Source organism: Mustela nigripes, chromosome 15 (genome assembly GCF_022355385.1).
Source record: "Mustela nigripes isolate SB6536 chromosome 15, MUSNIG.SB6536, whole genome shotgun sequence".
In the NCBI taxonomy this organism is placed as follows: domain Eukaryota; kingdom Metazoa; phylum Chordata; class Mammalia; order Carnivora; family Mustelidae; genus Mustela; species Mustela nigripes.
Genome location: NC_081571.1, coordinates 84,068,947 through 84,074,970, shown reverse-complemented (window position 1 = coordinate 84,074,970; position 6,024 = coordinate 84,068,947).

Here is a 6,024-nt window from a genome sequence, read left to right as displayed (position 1 = left end):
GGACGTTGCTGAAGGTCATAATTTGTGTAGTTGGCCCAGCACGAGGGTCTCCCAGCAAGTGTTCACCTTCCTTCCTCCTCGCTCGGTCCCGTCTGGGGAAGCGTAGCCCACCCTGTGGGGGAGGCTGGAGGGCGCACATGCTGTTCCCTCAGGGGGCCATGAGCTTCCCTGCAGCCGCCCGACTGGGTGCCCCGCCTGCCTCCCAGTCCCGTGGCCTGTCCCTTCCCCACCACAAGCGCCCCAGGCCACCCCATCTGTGACCTCTCCACTGTCCCCTGACCTGGTGGGGCCTCCTCGGCATCCACCCTGGAGGTCCTTGCTATGTCCCTGTGTGGGAGAAGCCCAGGCACGTGCCTCCCGGAGGGGCTGATGCCCCAGGAAGAGCCACCGCTGGAGCCAACCCTGACCCTGACCCGGTCCAAGGGCGCTCCGGTGTCCGGGGCTCTCGGGGCAGAGCCCTCACCCCCCCAGCAGCTGTCACAGACTCTGCCCGAGAGCGCAGTCCCCTGTGGGGGAGGCACTGCGGCGGGTCGCGGACAACACTCATGAGGAGACGAGGAAGGCAGAGTGGTGGGTTTTCTTCCGTGTGACCTGACCGAGCGCGCCAAGAGTTTGTTTCCTGTGTTACAGCAGAACTCCACTTATGTGAGACAACACATCTTAATTTTAATTGACGACGTGCATTTGTGTGGCTTCAAAGTCAGGTAGTGCCCCCGGCCCCACGGCGAAGCCGGCCGCCTCAGCTTTCCTGTCCCGCAGAGGGAATCACCCACAACCCTTGGCTTTTTCCTCTTCGTTGCGTCCATACTTCTAAATAATGTGCTTATGATGTATCATTTCTAACTCTGGGCAGCGTCCATGGACCTCTCCCCAGGGAAGGCCAAGTATTTACCTCTTTTCTACTGCCACGGGCATCCCCTCCCCAGGGGCAACCCCAGTGTGATGACGTCCCCGTGGGACCCATACTCTCTGTGTCGACGCCATCACCTTCCTCTGTGTGAGGAGCATCGTACCTGCCCCCAGGCCAGCCGGACATGGGGCTCCTTCTCAACACCCATGAGATCACGACCTGCACCGGAGCCAGGGGAGGGGTCCTCGGCCGCTCCTGCCTGTGACGAAACACTCGGCCAAATCATCCAGCAGCTATCACGGCAGAGAAGAAAATGGTTATCAACATCCACTCTCCACGCACCGTTCCCTGGAACTTACTGGAGAAGATCATCCAGCAAAATAGAGAAACACACCAAGGAAGGAGGTAGCGCATCCAGACAAAAAGGGACCCCGAGTGTGGTGGCCGGCATGCCCCGGGGGGCTGAGGGGCTGAGGACGCGCTCGCAGCGGGCCCGCGGCCACCAGCCCGGCCCGGCCGGCACCGGACACCGCGGTGGCAGGAGGGCGGCCTAGCCGAGGGCCGACACGTTCTCTCACACGGAGAGTTCTACCCTTTGTCGGAGCGGGCTGTGATGCGCGGTGAGTCTGTAGAAGACCAAGATGATGCAGGACGGGGATCCGTGGCCGCCCTGGAGGGGGATGAGTTGTGTAAGAGAAGAGGCGTCCACGGTGCGCGACACAGCGGGGCCGTGCTCCAGCCCCTGACTGGTAAGACTGGAAACTTAATTAAGATGTCGTCGAGTGCAGTCACCAACTCCACAAGCCGTTCGAAATCTGGTCAGTGGTCACCTCTCACCGGCACTAACCTCCACCTTCGAAGGTTTGTAAAACGACTTTCCAGCTGCTGGAGGGGACGCTCGCTAGGTGCGGGAGGTCACGCCGTGGGAAGTGTCGTCCGTGGCTGTGGTGGAAATCAGACTTCACCTGGCACCCCGGTGCGTGTCCGTGGGCGCGTCACCCACACCCTCTCTCATTCTCTCAGACCTGGGACCTGCTCTGGGTGTGCGGGGACGCAGAGCACGCTGCCGTCCCCCGGCTTGGGCTCTGATTCTCCATTGTTCAGAATTCCGTGCGAAGTAAGGTGGAAAAGAAAAGAAATGTGACTTCTTACTGCTTCCATCTTGAGGATCTGGAAACTGTGAGGACAGACGGGAGCCGGGTGCGGCCGTGGGACCGCTGGTGCGGACGAAGACGGCTCAGAAGCAGACGGGCTGCATTCCCGGGGGGTTTCTCCCCCTGCCCTGCCTCCCCCGGCCTCTTCCCCCCCACCCTCGCCCCCCCTCTCTTTCCAGCCCTCCTCACCCCTGCAGGGCCCCCGCCCAGCGCCCCAGTCAGCTGGGGGGACAGTGTCTGGGCCGAGAGGGGAGTTCACTCCCTCTGTCCCTCTGCCGTCTGCTTCAGAAGGATCGATACCCCCAAGGCTTCCTAATGGCAGAGAAAGAGAATGCTAATAGCGCGGCGGCTTCTGGTCCAACTGAGTCTTAAGTGGCTGCCTCAGGTCTATTTTTAAACCTCATTATCTGTTATAGTATAATTATGGAGTCATTTTACTTTTGTGAATTTTTCTATAAAAAGTTTGATCTGATCACCCAGCGGCGGTCGCTCTACTAACAATGAAGCAGTCATTCGGTCTCATGGCTTCCGAGCGACTGAAGCTCACTTCTGGCCCTGACGCGCCCCGGCTCTCAGGACGTGGCTGGCACCCGGACAGAGCCACAGAGCCGCCGTTGCGGACCTCCGTTCGCCGCCTGGGGCCCTCCCGGTCCTCCTGGGGGCGTGCAGGCCCCTCCCCTGCAGGCGGGGCGGAAACGGGCCGTCCTTAGGCACCTGCTCCTTTCTCTGGGACGGCCTGTGCCAGCGTCCCAGGACGCCTCCCAGACTCCCGCCCCGTGTGCGCAGGCATGTGGCATCTCTCCCTGAGTCTGTCGTGTGGCCGTGGGCCGGGAAGTTTGCAGCCGAAATAAGGGTCCCTGAGCTGTTGAGTTGACGTTAATCAAAGGGAGACTTTCGTGGGTGGGACTGAACAGATCTGAAGCCCCGGGATGGCTTGAAGGGGCAGACGGCCATGCTGTGCGGAGGCCACATGGAGGAGACAGCAGGTGGCCCCCACGCCTGACAGCAGTCCCCAGAGGGCAGGCGCACCAAACAGGGAGCTCAGCCCTTCAGCCACAAGGAACGGAGGGCAGCAGCACCCCGCCAGCATGGACGGCAGCCCTGAGCCTCAGCGGAGAGCCAGGCCCCAGCGGCGCCTTGACTGCCAGCTCCTGAGACCCGAGCGGAGGACTGTCTAGCTGGACTCAGACCCCTGACCACAGACAGTGTGGGGTGCTTGCGGTTTTGGCGTCTGAGTTCAAGGCAATGTGTCTCGCTGCCCGGGACGGGCCTGACGCAGGTGCATGTCCCCGACAGCTTCCTGGCTGCGGCATCATGGTGACGCGGGCGTGAGCCCTCTCTCCTTTGTGAGTCGCTTCTGTGGGCCGTATCACGGTGGACAGCCCCCGGACAGTAGTTAGCTGCGCGCGTGGGCCAGAGACCGGGCTGTGAGAACAGACTGGTCTTCTGGCATCTTCCAGGTCCCCTGCCCCCGTCCCATGCGTTCCCCCCGCCTGCTGAGACGCAGCCCAGAGGCCTCCACACAGAGCCCGCTGTAGGGCACGTGGCCACCGGCTTCCTCCCAGCCCTGTCTCCGCTTGGGGCATCCCATCGTGTGTGACCTTGGACCGAGGACAGTCCCCTGCACCCGTCCGGCACAAGGTTGCTCCTACCTCATACCCCGCCGTGTCTGGTTTGGGGGAACAAATTGCATGCCCTGAGCACAATGCGATCTCTGGCCACTGGAGATCGGGTGACAGCCTTTCCTGTCTCGCTCCCCAGGGCAGCCCGTGGGGGGCTGGGCATCTTTGTGACTCTTCTCTTTGAACAGCAGCCCGAAGGCAAAGGGAGTGTCTGCAGATGGCCTTGCCCTTCTCCGGGGCCTGCTTGTGCCCCCACTTCTGGCATCTGCGGCCCTTTTCCTGAGCTCCTTGTCTGTGCCTGGCCTCGCAGCCCCCCACCCCCGGTCTGTGAGCCCTTTACCCCGCGAGAGGGAAGGATTCCTACCAAGAGCGCCGGGCCGTGCCCTCCCCTGTCCTGCCGGCCGGCACAGAGTGCCTTTCTGTGACATGGCGATGGCGTTCCAGTGTGCTCAGCTCAAATCCCGCCCGGCTGTGTGCCAACTCCGAGGCCAAGGACGGTTGCCGGAGCTCCCTGGGCCTTGTCTGCAAAACGGAGACTGATGACAGTCCTTACTTCATGGTCACACCTGTGGGGCTCTTGAAGCAATGCCGCCACATGTTTGCCCTGATTTCCTGCTATTCTGGGGACAGTATTACTCGATGTATTTCCCAAACTGGACTGTAGGCTCCCTCAGGTAAGAAGCTCTTCTGACTCCCATCCCCCCAAAGCACCAAGTGTGGAAGGAGCTCACGGTACAGCCCGGCGTCAGGGGCCCCATGACCACAGCTGCTGCTGTCCCTGGACTGCAAGGTCCCGCGGGGCAGGCCTGTCCCCAGACCGTGCTGCCAACGTGGTAGGTGCTCTGCGTGCCATGCTTCATCTCAGAGACAGGCTCCGGATTCCGAGGATCCAACCCTCGCGTTGCCGCGTTCCAGAGGGAGTGACGGAAGCCGGATACCCCCCAGCTTCCGCCTGCCTCCCCAGCCTCTGGGAAATAGTTTCTGCTCTTCCTTCCTGGACTCGGGCTTACAGCTCTCCTTTTCAATCTTATTAACAAGTAAGAATGCTAATCTATTAAGAATACATTTAGGGGCAACATTTACCCACTGATATAGCTGGACAGAATCTCAAAATACTCAACAGCCCGAAGGTATCACCCTGGACAGCAGCCGGCACGGTGGCGTCAGGGGGCCGCAGCCGCTCCCAGCACTGCTCTGAGTGCAGGACGCGTGGCCAGAGCAGAACAAGGAAACTCAAGGTCTGTAAGGTAACACGTGAATAAAATGGTGAAATAAATGCACTGGAAAACAAGATTGGCTGGTGTCTCCCAAAATGGTGTGGGGACAGGGTCCAGATGGGACGGGGTGGGTGGAGTGGGGTTTGGGGCGAGGAAGAGAAGCGGAGGCTGTCCACACTTGACGAGAAATGCGGACGGCAGAAGGGGGTTGAAATGTTGGTGTCTTTCGCTGTCATACAACTTACTTGGGAAACAAACAGTAATGCATTATTAACGAGCCGGCAGACCACATAAAGCACAGACGGCTAGAATGTTAAGAGCCGCATGCATTAATCATGAGGTATCTTTAATCTCTTGGTACTCACATAATGACAGGACAGGTTTTTTATTTTTCTGGTAAATTTACTGATCTATCCTAAATGAGTGAAGATTTCTGAGACGGAACTTTTAAATTCAAATCAATTTAATGAACCAAATACAACAAATGAAGCTGTTTTTGTTTTAAGACTGTTAAATGCCCCACTAAGCTGCTTTTTTATAAGGGACCAATTCAACAAATAAATAAATACAAAAATTATACAATGATACAGAAGAGGAGCTAATAATAGTTGCAGCTGCATGGAATTCTGCTTTGATAAAGACATGAAAAGGTCAGAAAGATCACGCCTACGGAGTAATCCAAATGAAGATCAGAAGCCGGTGAATCACAATGGGAAGAAACAGTTTAAATGTCTGGATTTGATGTACTTTATAAAAATCCTGAGATGCTATTGCAAAAATGTAAGATTCCAAGTTTATAGATTATAGCATTAGTATATATTTTCTAGTTATTCTATAAACTATGTATTTATTATCTATTTATGTATGCAGTTATTATACGAAGTGCCTATTGGCCGGCGCCGGTAGCCGGCCGCCCCGACGAGCTCAGTGATCCACTCACCCACTCGCACACTTACTCGTTCGACGACGTGTGTGCAGGGTCTCACGCCCGAGTGCTGGCACCAGGGAAAGACAGAGGCAGGCCTGGAGCTCCTCAAGCGTGTGGTCCTGTGGGACACAACTTGCCCTAACCCTAGAGGCAAACACTCGGTGAAATTCTATGTTAAAGTCTTCAGGGCAACGGGCCGTGTCCCGTGTGTCCCCCGGGCCTGGAAGGACCCAGGAAGTCGTCCGTGCGATCA